The 14,637-nt window shown below is 46.7% G+C and overlaps 1 protein-coding gene across 5 annotated transcripts in view; it reads right to left on the bottom strand.

The window, feature by feature from the left end:
- LOC147120179 (diacylglycerol kinase beta-like) overlaps positions 1-14,637 on the bottom strand; it is a 752,216-nt gene that overhangs the window by 222,179 nt on the left and 515,400 nt on the right. The gene's annotated exons all lie outside the window — the stretch shown is intronic.

Raw genomic sequence — 14,637 nt, 5'->3', positions numbered from 1 at the left:
CCGCGGTGGGGATCCTGGAGTCTGTGACAATACTACAGAGGGAACTGCTGGAGTTTGGTAGCATGGGAGGGAATCCTTTGACCGGGCATCACTGTGGAAAGGGAACCTGTAGGGGAGTGGCAGTGACTTCTGTGGAGTTGGGGGCCATGGAGGCTGCTGAAAAATTCTGAGCGGTACAGGCCCGATGCCTGCCCGCTCATTCTTTGATGGAATCCTTCAACAGGCGTTAGGCACGTTAAATATCGAAATTAGAGCCCAACACCTGCACTGGTGTCTAACAACAAGGTCCGCACAAATTTAGCAGTGGGACCAACGTCTGCGCAGACTGGGTGCAGGCTGCCCCACTGCTAAATAGGGATGCTCCGCACCCTTTTTACGCCCAAAACATGTGTGCAACGCATACCAATTTCTTCCTGTGCGTGTGTCTGTCTCTGTGTCCAACAGCCATTAGTTATTAAAATGCTTACTTTTTTTTAAACACTATTAACAAAATAGGTTATAATCAGGTGAGATAATTAGATAAGGTCTGCTTCAAAACTCATTTTTTCCATACTCAATGTGAAGCAAAACTCTCTCTGCGCTTACTGCACTTTCTGAACTTTATAGAACACAAAACAAAAGCTACAACAGGTGTGTAATTAGTAGTCTGTCTCTTTTTCTCACTTTGCCTCTCACATACAACAGACTCTGTTTAAAGAAAAACACACCGCCTCCATTAAAAATACCACCTCTCTGTTTAAAAAACAAACACTCATTATAAAATTTACCTGAATAAAGATGTTGAAAAGCATCCTTCAGCCTTTCTTCAATTATTTTTGAAAGACTACTGGGCAAAAACTGCTAAAATATATATTTTAAATTTTTTTTAAAATTTGTTTATGGGATCAGGGCGTCGCTGGCAAAGCCAGCATTTATTGCCGATCCCTAATTGCCCTTGAGAAGGTGGTGGAGAGCCGCCTTCTTGAACCGCTGCAGTCCGTGTGGTGAAGGTACTCCCACGGTGCTGTTAGGGAGGCAGTTCCAGGATTTTGACCCAGCGACGATGAAGGATCGGTGATATATTTCTAACTCAGGATGGTATGTGACTTGGAGGGGAACTTGGAGATGGTGGTGTTCCCATGCGCCTGCTGCCCTTGTCCTTCTAGCTGGAAGAGGTCACGGGTTTTGGAGGTGCTGCCGAAGAAGCCTTGGCGAGTTGTTGCAGTGCATCTTGTAGATGGTACACACTGCAGCCACGGTACGCCAGTAGTGGAGGGAGTGAATGTTTAAGGTGGTGGATAGGGTGCCAATCAAGCGGGCTGCTTTGTCCTGGATGGTGTCGAGCTTCTTGAGTGCTGTTGGAGGTGCACTCATCCAGGCAAGTGGAGAGTATTCCATCACACTCCTTACTTGTGCCTTGTAGATGGTGGAAAGGCTTTGGGAAGTCAGGAGGTGAGACACTCGCCGCAGAATACCTAGCTTCTGACCTGCTCTTATTGCCACAGTATTTATGTGGCTGGTCCAGTTAAGTTTCTGGTTAATGGTGACCCCCAGGATGTTGATAGTGGGGGATTCAGCGATGGTAATGCCATTGAATGTCAAGGGGATCTGGTTGGACTCTCGCTTGTTGGAGGTAGTCATTGCCTGGCACTTCTGTGGCGCGAATGTTACCTGCCACTTATCAGCCCAAGCCTGAATGTCGTCCAGGTCTTGTTGCATGCAGGCATGGACTGCTTCATTATCTGTGGAGTTGCGAATGGTGTTGAATACTGTGCAGTCATCAGTGAACATCCCCATTTCTGACCTTATGTTGGAGGGAAGGTCATTGATGAAGCGGCTGAAGATGATTGGGCCAGGACACTGCCCTGAGGAACTCCTGCAGCGATGTCCTGGGGCTGTGATGATTGACCTTCAACCATCACAACCATCTTCCTTTGTGCTAGGTATGACTCCAGCCAGTGGAGCCTTTTCCCCCTGATTCCCATTGACTTCAGTTTTACTAGGGCTCTTTGAAGCCACACTCGATCAAATGCTGCCTTGATGTCAAGGGCAGTCACTCTCACCTCACCTCTGGAATTTAGCTCCTTTGTCCATGTTTGGGCCAAGGCTGTAATGAGGTCTGGAGCCAAGTGGTCTTGGCGGAACCCAAACTGGGCATCAGTGAGCAGGTTATTGGTGAGTAAGAGCCGCTTGATAGCACTGTCGATGACACCTTCCATCACTTTGCTGATGATTGAGAGTAGACTGATGGGGCGGTAATTGGCCAGGCTGGATTTGTCCTGCTTTTTGTGGACAGGACATACCTGGGCAGTTTTCCACATTGTCGGATAGATGCCAGTGTTGTAGCTGTACTGGAACAGCTTGGCTAGAGGCACGGCTAGTTCTGGAGCACAAGTCTTCAGCACGATAGCCGGGATGTTGTTGGGGCCCATAGCCTTTTCTGTATCCAGTGCGCTCAGCCATTTCTTGATATCACGTGGAGTGAATCGAATTGACTGAAGAATGGCTTCTGTGATGGTGGGGACCTCGGGAGTAGGCCGATATGGATCATCCACTCAGCACTTCTGGCTGAAGTTGGTTGCAAACGCTTCAGCCTTGTCTTTTGCACTCACATGTGGGGCTCCACCATCATTGAGCATGCGGATATTCTCTTCCCGTTAGTTGTTTAATGGTCCACCGCCATTCACGACTGGATGTGGCAGGACTGCAGAGCTTAGATCTGATCTGTTGATTGTGGGATCGCTTAGCCCTGTCTATAGCATGCTGCTTCCGCTTTTTAGCATGCATGTAGTCCTGTGTTGCAGCTTCCCCAGGTTGGCACCTCATTTTAGGTACGCCTGGTGCTGCTCCTGGCATGCTCTTCTACACTCGTTGTTGAACCAGGGTTGGTCCCCTGACTTGGTGGTAATGGTAGAGTGAGGGATATGCCGGGCCATGAGGTTACAGATTGTGGTGGAATACAATTCTGCTGCTGCTGATGGCCCACAGCACCTCATGGATGCCCAGTTTTGAGCTGCTAGATCTGTTCTGAATCTATTCCATTTAGCACGGTGGTAGTTCCACACAACACGATGGAGGGTATTCTCAGTGTGAAGACGGGACTTCGTCTCCACAATGACTGTGCGGTGGTCACTGCTGCCAATGCTGTCATGGACAGATGCATCTGCGACAGGTAGATTGGTGAGGATGAGGTCAAGTAGGTTTTTCCCTCTTGTTGGTTCACTCACCACCTGTCGCAGGCCCAGACTGGCAGTTATGTCCTTTAGGACTCGGCCAGCTCAGTCAGTAGTGGTGCTACCGAGCCACTCTTGGTCATGGACATTGAAGTCCCCCACCCAGAGTACATTCTGTGCCCTTGCTACTCTCAGTGCTTCTTCCAAGTGGTGTTCAACATGGAGGAGTGCTGATTCATCAGCTGAGGGAGGGCGGTAGGTGATAATCAGCAGGAGGTTTCCTTGCCCATGCTTGACCTGAAGCCATGAGACTTCATGGGGTCTGGAGTCAATGTTGAGGACTCCCAGGGCCAGTCCTTCCCGACTGTATACCACTGTGCCACCACCCCTGGTGGGTCTGTCCTGCCGATTGGACAGGACATACCCAGGGATGGTGATGGAGGAGTTCGGGACATTGGCTGAAAGGTATGATTCTGTGAGTATGACTATGTCAGGCTGTTGCTTGACTAGTCTGTGGGACAGCTCTCCCAATTTTGGCACAAGTCCCCAGATGTTGGTGAGGAGGACTTTGCAGGGTTGACTGGGCTGGGTGTTCTGGTGCCGAGGTCGATGCCAGGTGGTCCGTCCGGTTTTATTCTTATTATTTTGTTTCGTAACGGTTAGTTGCAACTGAGTGACTTGCTCGGCCATTTCAGAGGGCAGTTAAGAGTCAACCACATTGCTGTGGGCCTGGAGTCACATATAGGCCAGACCAGGTAAGGACGGCAGATTTCCTTCCCTAAAGGACATTAGTGAACCAGATGGGTTTTTACGACAATCTGATAGTTTCATGGTCACCGTTACTGATACTAGCTTTTTATTCCAGATTTATTTAATTAACTGAATTTAAATTCCCCAGCTGCCATGGTGGGATTTGAATTCACGTCTCTGGATCATTAGTCCAGGCCTCTGGATTACTAGTCCAGTGACATTACCACTATGCTACGTCTATTCCATTAATACAGCTGACTGAGCGCTTAACATCGTGCCGGCCATTCTGGGAAACAGCAGCCAATATTCCTGCAGCTGGTATCGACCCACTATCCAGATGGACGGAATCGTGAGACGCATGCAACATAAAGAACAAACACCTAATCACTGACGCAACAGCAGAGGTCCCTGGCTTCGACCTCCCTCGAAGACAGTGGACAGCGCTCAACCCAACCCGGACAGGGCATGGACGATGTGGCCACTTGCTCCACAGGTGGAAGATGAGGGTCGACTCGAAGTGCGACTGTGGCCATGAGTCCCAGACCATGGAACACATGACGTCAACTTGCCCACTAACATCTGTTGCAGGAGGCACCTCATTTCTCCACTTGGCATCTCAGGAGGTCATCGAATGGATAGCCAAACTAGACATCCCATTATAAACTTTATGAAACAACAACAACAACTGAGCAGTACTGATTTATCCTGGGAAATTAGGTACACAGGGAAAAAATGTCATTGGAACAGGAGTAGGCCATTCATCCCCTCACCCCTCTTCTGCCATTCAATTAGATCATGGGTGATCTGTGCCTCAATTCCATTTATCCGCCTTTGCTGTATATCCCTCGATACCTTTACCTAACAAAAATCAATCTCAATCTTGAAAATTTCAATTGGCCAACATCAACAGTTTTTTGGGGGAGCGAGTTCCAGATTTCCACTACCCTTTGCTTGAAAAAGTGCTTCCTGATTTCACTCCAGAATGGCCTGGCTCTAATTTTAAGACTATGTCCTCTTGTTCTGGATTTCCCCACCAGAGAAAACAATTTCTCTATCGAATCCCTTTATCATTTTAAACACCTTGATTAAATCATCCCTGCAACCTTCTAATCATAAGGGAATAAAAGCCTAGTTTATGGAAGCTGTCCTCTGGTATCATTCTGTTTAGTCTGTGCTGCAGCCTCTCCAATATATCTTTCCTGAGGTTCAGTGTCTAAAACCGCCCAAATCAGGAGTGCAGTACTCCAGATGGGGTCTGATCAAGGTTCTATACAACTGAAGCGTCACTGCCTCATTTTTAAATTCCAACTCCTTTAAGATAAAGGCCAATATTCCATTAGCCTTTTTGATTACTTTTTGTACCTGTGCACTAGCATTTAGTGATTTGTGTATATGGACACCTAAATCCCTTTGGTCCTACACAGCTACTAGCTTCTCACGATTAAGAAAATATTTTGATTTATCTTCTTCAGATCCAAAGATCACATTTCGCCACATTAAACTCCACTTGCCTTGGTTTTGTCCACTTAGTCTGTCGATGTCCCTTTGTAACTTCCTGCTCCCATCTGCACAACTAACTTACTGTGCCTCCTAACTGAGTGTCATCTGCAAACTTGGATATACAACTCTCTATTCCTTTGTCCAAGTCATTAATATATACAGTGAAAAGCTGGAGACCTAGTACAGATCCCTGGGGAACACCACTTGTCAACATTCCCTTTACTTCTACCCTTGGTCTCCTGACTCCCAATCAATTACCTACGCACATCACAAGATTGGCTCCAATATTGTGCGCTTTTACTTTTGCTAATAATTTCTTGTGCAGAACCTTTTCAAGTGCTGTCTGGAAGTTCATATAGACAATATCCAGAGCCACTTCCCTGTCCACCATGCCAGTGACCTTATCAAAAAATTCAGCTAGTCAGACACGTCCAACCCATCATAAAACCACGCTGACTCTCTTTGATCAGCTGATATGTGCCCAACTGCTCCATCACTCTGTCTCATGATAGATTATAGTATCTTCCGACACAATTGATGTTAAACTGACAGGTCTGTAGTTACCTATTTTCTCCCTCCCTTCTTAAACAATGGAATGATATTTGCAATTTTCCAATCCAAAAGGCACAATTACTGAATCTAGAGAATTTTGGAAAATTATGACTAACCCATCTGCAGTATCCTCACCTATTTCTTTTAATACCCTGGGGTGGAAACGATCACGTCCAGGAGATTTGTCTATTGTAAATCCGATTATTTACTCCATTACCATTTTTAAAAACTTATATTAAATACAGAAAGTTCCTTTCCTTGACTTATTTTTTAGGTTCCCTTGTACTGCTGGGAACCCATATGGGTCCTAGCTATGCTTGGCTTTTCGTGGGTTATGTGGAACATTCTTTGTTCCAATCCTACTCAGGTCCCCTCCCTCACCTCTTTTTCTGGTATATTGATGACTGTATCGGTGCAGTTTCCTGCTCTCACTCCGAACTGAAAATTTCATCAACAGTGCTTCCAATTTCCACCCTTCCATCGCTGACTCTTCCCTGAAATGTTAACTCTTCCCTTCCCTTCCTCACTTTGTCTATCTCCATTATAAGGAGGTTGGGACCCGGGAGCGAGGACGGCATCCAGGAGCGAGGACGGGGCCCAGGGGCGAGGTCGAGGCCCAGGAGTGATGACAGGGCCCAGGGGTGAGGACGAGGCCCAGGAGCAAGGATGAGCCCAGCAGCGAGGTCGAGGCTCAGGAGTGGCGCAGCGTGGACCAGCAGCAATAGCCCAGTAATTCCTGTCACAACGCGTGAGTACGGACAGGGTACTCACGCGTGTGCCAGGAGGAATTGCCGGTTTTCAGCATGCACAGCGCATGCGCTGAAAACCGGCATTTCCTGTCCTCTGACCCAAGGGGTTAAGAGGCTGAATGCATGCGCGGTATTGGGCAGCACGTGCGACTTGGATTTCCTGTATTTTTACAGATTTGCGCATGTGTAAAGGGCTCCGGTTTTTACGCATTGAAAAACCACACGGAAGTACTTAGTTTTACAGGTAAGTGGTCTTTTAGTACAATTTAGAATTTTTTTTCCCCCACAGGTTTATTATTTTTAAAGAATCTACAGTAAGGTAAGTTTAGTTTTAGACCCTATTTGTTAAAAATTTATTTTTTTCAAAAATTTGATTGATTGTTTAAAATAGTTTTTTAAAGTTATTCATAGTTAATTTAATTATTGGGATGCTTTTTAAAATTTTATTTAAAATTTAAGTAGTGTTTTGGTGTGCCGTACTTTTCATGAGTTTGACAGTCTTTACTATCAAACTTATGAATGAAGTTTCCCCTCCCCTGATTGGCTGAACAGTGCTCACCTGATCCCAGCCGGCACATCGTACTAACTACGCCGCTGGGTCAGGTTAGCACAGCGCGCCGAGATCAGAACCGGGCCACTTACAGGAAATCCACTGCGGGCCAGGTTTCAGATGTCGGCGCGCCGGGTAAGTGCACATCGGGGGCTTGCACGCGCGGCAAGCCCCCGACACCAAGTTCTGGGCCATTGTCTTCATGTTTCCCTGAATAATACACTGTAGCTGATAGAACAGCTGAAAAGCATTAGTGCAGCAGTTACTGTAATGCAAACCACTTCAGCACAATTTATATTACAGTTTTATCAATTTGCAATAAGAATGGCCACAGAAAGGTTCTTCATGTAAATTCTGCTTGATCAATTTTTTTCTTTTAACCTCGCATGTAGCTTTTTATATAATTGCAAAAGAAACACAATTGGCATTTCATCTAATGAGTGTCACGTTTAACACTCATTTGTTATTTGGCTTCCCCCACAATTTACATATTCATTCCCTGCTCATGTGCTTTCAAATGTCAACTGAATCCATTAAAAATGATGTTGCACAGGAAAGTTTAATTTCACTTAAATCCCTCTGGAACTGCTATAAAATATTCTTGGGACTGGTCCATTAGGTTAAAGCTTTTAAATGTCTATGCTGATTGTGGTTTGCAGGCCCAGCCAAGTCCCTCTGGGACTATGGATTAAGGGGCACTAATAATTTTCAACTTTCTTTACTTGCTGTGCACTGGGATGCAAAGAAAACCAAGCCAATAAAGGAGTGAAGTTTCTCCCTTCACCTATTAGTGCTCGAATGGGTTCTGTTCTGCTTGCATTAATTCATCCAGTGACTCTTTACTACATTCTAGCAACTCACTGATTTTCCTGGCTTCGTTCCAAGATTAGATTCGTTACTATCATTTTTTTTACTAAATTATTACAAAGCCTGATGGTTATTTAATACTTTGTTGATTTATTAGATATCAATTGCCCTGAATTATACTTCTATTAAGATGCATCAGCAAATTGGATGTTGTAGAAACGAGGGGAGAGTAAAACTTGATAAGGCCTGAAAACGGGCAGGCGGCACCGTGGGGTGAGATTTGCTCGCGCCCGTTTAGAAAGTGCAGGCAGCACGTTAATTTGTTGCTGCTTGCTAATTTGAATGATTTTAGTGCATAGTCCAGCGACGAACGCACTGCTTCAAGCTGTTCGCTCAGCAGGAGGCCCAATGTCACGTTGCTGTAGCGACGCTGCATTCTCTTAAAGCAAGGCTGCCATTTTTGAAAGCAATCTCGAGCCCTTAAAGGTGAACTGCCTTCTGAAAAAAATTAATCATTCAAAAATAGGCAGTCTCTACCCCTTAAAGCTCAACTGCCGTCTGCAAAAAAAAAATTAAAAATCATTCCAAACTAGGCAGTCTTCAGCTCTTAAAGCTGAACTGCCTTTTGCACACAAAAAATGGTAAAAGTGCTTCAGCACCAACACAAATGGCCCAACAGCTCAGGGAAAGGGGCACGCAGGGTCTTCCCTGCACAAAGCTGGACTGCTGCATGCATCAACACTGGAAGAGAGGTCCTCTACCCACAGGGAGCCAGGTGGCCCTCCAGAAAGAAGATGTGGGATCAGATGGCCGACGCCATCACTGCCAGCAATGTTGCCCCCCCAGAAACTGGCTCCAGTGCCCAAAGAAGTTTCATGACCTCAGACAAGTGGTCAAGGTCAGTGAATGCATCTTCAAAAGCTGTCTCCTACCAACTGCACCACTAGCCTCACACACTACTCAATGCATGATCCCCCCCACCCCCCAATCACTCACCTACCAACAATCTCTACCAAACACAAGACCTCAAATTCCTAGCTTCACTTCACCCCCTTGGAAGAGACAGTGCTGGCCATTTATTAAGGGGCATGGCTGAGCCCTTGGCCAGCGATGGGGCTGAAAAAATACAAGATGCCAGTATCCTCATATGTTATCCTCCTTCTCACCTCCCACTTCCCCCTCATCCCACAATCTCTTCTGATTTGCAAGCACCTCTCGCTTTACACCCACTTCCCCTCACCACAACCCTACCCTACCCTACCCTTGCACCTTCCTCATTTCAGACACCCAAGAAATCCAGCCTGTCCAGCCAATGGTTGATCAAGAAGAGGGAGAGGAGAGTGAAGAAGAAGAAACACCATCACTCGATTTTACACTCTCAGCCACCAGCTCCTCGAGGTCGTCCTGCAGGTCATCTGCCGTGTCCCCCACTGAAAGTCAGCAGCCTTCCACCAGCCATGCTGCAGCCACTGGGGTAGCACTGCGAGGCAGCACTAGGATAGGCAAAGGCACACACAAGACAGTCACTAAGGGAATGCACAAGGGTGATTAGTTGATTTTTTGATGTAATATTAGTTGCATACATGGACAAAGTTGGATTGGAAAGTTTGCTTTGTGGTGGCTTTTATTTTAGCATTGTGGCCAACTGGATGCTGTGATGGTCAGTAACAGAGGGAAGGTAAGGAGTGGGACATATGTTGAAAGGGCAATTGGGGTTGTGGTCACTGGTACCGCAGACTCAATCTCGGATACCCTGGCCAGAAAAGGGCTGTCTAGGTTGCCTCCTTCCATCCACTTTCTCTTCCCTCTGCGAGCAGCTTGTCCCCTTTGCTGCCTCTGCTTCATCTCCACATGATGTTGCAGCCCAAGAGGGACTGCAACTAGAGCCCGCAGGGCTGGGAGCAAGTGGCCTTCTCAGAGGCCTTCCTTTAACAGCCAAAGCCTTGCAAGCATACTGAAGCACTCCCTGCACACTCTAACAACTTTTTAAATGTATTGCACCAAGCCACTACTCCAATAAAATAGAAAAAAACCCTCCAAAAGCTGAAATCAAAACTTACCTGAAAGATGTCTGTGTACTTTAAGAAGCACTGACAGCATCTCTGTACAACTGCTGCATGCACATTCTTCCATGCATGGTTAGGAGAGGGCGGCATGGAATGCGGCGATGTATAAAATCGCAGTCGTGCATGAAATCAGGCATTGCACGTCGATTCATGTCACGATCTGCACATTTACATGGGAGAGGCGAGCGCAAGCAACGGCAGCGCTGCCGACCTCTCCAAAATGGCGGCCGCGGTGTTCCGTGCCAGAAGCGGGCGGAACTCGAGGTGGCCACCATTTTTTCAACACGGCCGGTGCTACAACACCGAATTTCGCGACCAGAGTTTCATTGGTGTGTTCCTGGAATGTGGTGGTCAGTGGTCCCCTACTGAATGAGTCATATCTGCCATCAGTGTGTGTGCAGGACTGGTATATCCTCTTGAGAATCGTTTTTAATGCACTATTAAAAATGACTTCTATATTGTGCAAGTCTGATACTAATGTCGTCAGCTCCGAACTCACAAGTCTAGTGCAGCTGGCTGTAATTTGAAATGGATGGAGTGGTCAACTGTGTCAAAGGCTGCAGAGAAGTCAAGAAGGATGAGGAGGGATAGTTTACCTTTGTCACAGTCACAAAGAATGGGATTCACTAAGCCAGATCTGGCTGGACTACAAAGCATTATCGGGTCATGCTCTTGTCTGCCAAAATTGCTCACTGTTCCAGAATCATTCTGGAATGCAAAGATAAACCCCGGCCTCTATTCTCCACTGCTAATCGTCTTCTTAAACCCCTCTCCCCTGTCTCCTCCACCCTCACCTTCAACAACAAGTGTGAGGAGCTCTTGGACTTCTTTGTCTCTAAGATTGAGACCATCTGTTCAGCTGCCTCTGCCACTTCCCTTCCTTCACATCTTTCTACAGTTTCTCTCCGACCTCCCCTCATGACCTCTCTGCGCTCATCTTGTCCAGGAGACCCACTTCCTGCTCCCTCGACCCTATTCCCACCAAACTACTGACCACTCAACTTCCTTTTCTGGCTCCCAGGTTAGCTGACATTGTTAACGGTTCTCTCTCCTCAGGTACTGTCCCCCTCTCCCTCAAATCTGCCGTCATCACCCCTCTCCTCAAAAAACCAACCCTTGACATCTTCGTCCTTGCAAACTACCGCCTCATCTCCAGCCTCACTTTCCTCTCCAAAGTCCTTGAATGTGTTGTCGCCTCCCAAATCCGTGTCCATCTTTCCCGCAACATGGAAAGAGTGCAGCGGCGATTCACCAGGCTGATACCTGGAATGGCGGGAATGACCTACGAGGAGAGATTGAATAGTTTGGGCTTGTACTCACTGGAGTTTAGAAGATTGAGAGGGGATCTCATCGAAACATATAAAATTATGGCAGGCCTGGACAGGCTGAATTCAGAGAGAATGTTTCCAATGGCAGGGGAGCACAGAACCAGGGGCCACAGTCTAAAAATAGCGGGCAAATCATTTAAAACAGAGATGAGGAAGAATTTCTTCACTCAAAGAGTGGTGAGCCTGTGGAATTCCCTGCCACAGAGGGCTGTGAAGGCTAATTCAATAAATATTTTCAAGAGAGAATTGGATATATTTCTGAAGGCTAAGGGGATTAAGGGTTACGGAGAAAAGGCGGGGACGGGGTACTGAACTGGTAAGATCAGCTAAGATCTCAGACGAAGATCAGCCATGATCTCATTGAATGGCGGAGCAGGCTCGAAGGGCCGAATGGCCTACTCCTGTTCCTATCTCTATGTTTCTATGTTTCTATGTAACTCCATGTCTGAATCCCTCCAATCAGGTTTCCACCCTTGCCACAGTACCAAAACGGCTCATCAAAATCACAAATGGCATCCTTTGTGACTGTGACAAAGGTAAACTATCCCTCCTCATCCTTCTTGACTTCTCAGCAGCCTTTGACACGGTTGACCACTCCATTCTTTTCCAACGCATCTCCACTGTCATCCAGCTGGGTGGGACAGCACTCGCCTGGATCCATTCTTATCTACCTAATCGTAGTCAGAGAATCACCTGCAACAGCTTCTCTTCCCACTCCCGCATCATTACCTCTGGTGTCCCCCAAGGATCTATCCTTGGCCCCCTCCTATTTCTCATCTACATGCTGCCCCTTGGTGACATAATCCGAAAACACTGTCAGTTTCCACATGTACGCTGACGATAACCAGCTCTACCTCACTATCACTTCTCTCGACCCCTCCACGGTCTCTAAATTGTCAGACTGCTTGTCTGACATCTAGTTCTGGATAAGCAGGAATTTTCTCCAATTAAATATTGGGAAGACCGAAGCCATTGTTTTCAGTCCCTGCCACAAACTCCATTCCCTAGGCACTGACTCCATCCCTCTCCCTAACATCTGTCTGAGGCTGAACCACACTGTTCGCAGCTTTGGTGTCATATTTGACCCTGAAATGAGCTCCCGACCACATATCAGCGGCATAACAAAGACTGCCTATTTCCACCTCCGTAACATCACCCATCTCCGCCCTTGCCTCAGCTCATCCGCTGCTGAAACCCTCATCCATGCCTTTGTTATCTCTAGACTTGACTATGCCAACGCACTCCTGGCTGGCCTCCCACATTCTACCCTACGTAAACTTGAAGTCACCCAAAACTTGGCTGCCCGGGTCCTAACTCGCCTCAAGTCCCATTCGCCCATCGTCTCTGTGCTCGCTGACCTACATTGGCTCCCGGTTAAGCAGCGTCTCGATTTCAAAATTCTCATCCTTGTTTTCAAATCACTCCATGGCCTCGCCGCTCCCTACCTCTAATCTCCTTCGGCCCCACAATCCCCCCAGAGATATCTACGTTCCTCTAATTCTGTCTTCTTGAGCATCCCTGATTAGAATCGCTCAACCATTGGTGGCCGTGCCTTCTGTTGCATAGGCCCTAAGCTCTGGAATTCCCTGCCTAAACCTCTCCGCCTCTCTTTCCTCCTTTAAGATGCTCATTAAAACCTAACTCTTTGACTAACCCTCACCTGCCCTAATTTCTCATGTGGCTCGGTGTCAATTTTTTTGCCTTTTAATACTCCTGTGAAGCGCCTTGGGATGTTTTACTACGTTAAAGGTGCTATATAAATACAAGCTGCTGTTGTTGTTGTTGTTCATTACGGTCAGTGGCTGGAAGGACGAGCTTTTACTGGGTCTTCCTGGCTTCTTATTGAATTCCAAGATGACGACTTTTGGCTGTAGCCGGTCGCAAGGGAACTGCTGCAGCTAACCTGGGCAGGCTGCATGGGGGTCACCACAACTAGAACGGTATTTAGCACAATATAAAAGCAACAACAACTTCCAAGAACTAACCAAGTACTGAATGACTATTTTATAACACAGATCATCATAATTAATCTGAATTTTCCATCCAAAGTGTAACAAACATTTAAGATATCACAGACAATGGCAAACACTTGGTAAACAGGCTTTTGACCATCATGTCTGCAGCTCCAGTCCTGGTGGACAATAACATTCTACCCCATTCAGTGAAATCTGTTATTTGTTCTCACGCAAATATTTGAAGGGATTTTTGTCTTTGGGAAAAGTGTGAGGAACGTTTCCCCGTGATTAGGTGTCTGCTGGCAGCCAAGGAGGACACCAAGCACAGTGGCTGGGAAATTCATCAGATCTGCTACTGTGTTGCCGGCATTACATCACTGGAAGTGTGGTGGAAACCTGTTTAAGCACGTAAATGGGGCTTCTGCCGCAACTTGGGCAAAGTCATGACTATGAAGCAGGAGTAGCTCTGAAGAAATTTCCCAGCCAGAGTTTTAATGATATGATTGCACTTCATATTAATATCCAAAAATGTAAGGGAGCAGAATTAAAACAGTTATAGTGACAAAACTGCTGACGTATTCTGGATTAGTTGATTAGTCAACTGAAATTAATTATGAAAAGAAAGAAAGACTTGTATTTATATAGCGCCTTTCACGACCACCAGACGTCTCAAAGCACTTTACAGCCAATGAAGTACTATTTGAAGTGGAGTCACTGTTGTAATGTGGGTAGCGCGGCAGCCAATTTGCGCACAGCAAGGTCCCACAAACAGCAATGTGATAATGACCAGATAATCTGTTTTTGTTACGTTGGTTGACGGATATTGGCCAGGACACCGGGGATAACTCCCCTGCTCTTCTTCGAAATAGCGCCATGGGATCTTTTACGTCCACCTGAGAGAGCAGATGGGGCCTCAGTTTAATGTCTCATCCGAAAGACGGCACCTCCGGCAGTGCAGCACTGACACTGGAGTGTCAGCCTAGCTTTATGTGCTCAAGTCCCTGGAATGGGACGTCAACCCACAACCTTCTGACTCGGCGGCGAGTGTGCTATCCACTGAGCCACAGCTGACACTACTTGGAAAAATACTGTTTCTTAGAATGAAAGACTTCCATTTATATAACGCCTGCCATGAACGAAGGACGTCTCAAAGCATTTTACAGGCAATGAAGTACTTTTGAAGTGTTGTCACTGTTGTAATGTAGGGAATGTGGCAGCCAATTTGTAC

The sequence above is a fragment of the Somniosus microcephalus genome, chromosome 4 (assembly GCF_052327205.1).
Source record: "Somniosus microcephalus isolate GS21.2 chromosome 4, FLI_Smic_1.0, whole genome shotgun sequence".
NCBI lineage: Eukaryota > Metazoa > Chordata > Chondrichthyes > Squaliformes > Somniosidae > Somniosus > Somniosus microcephalus.
Note: the sequence above shows the minus strand (reverse complement) of the source record. Positions and strands in the feature narration are given on the sequence as shown.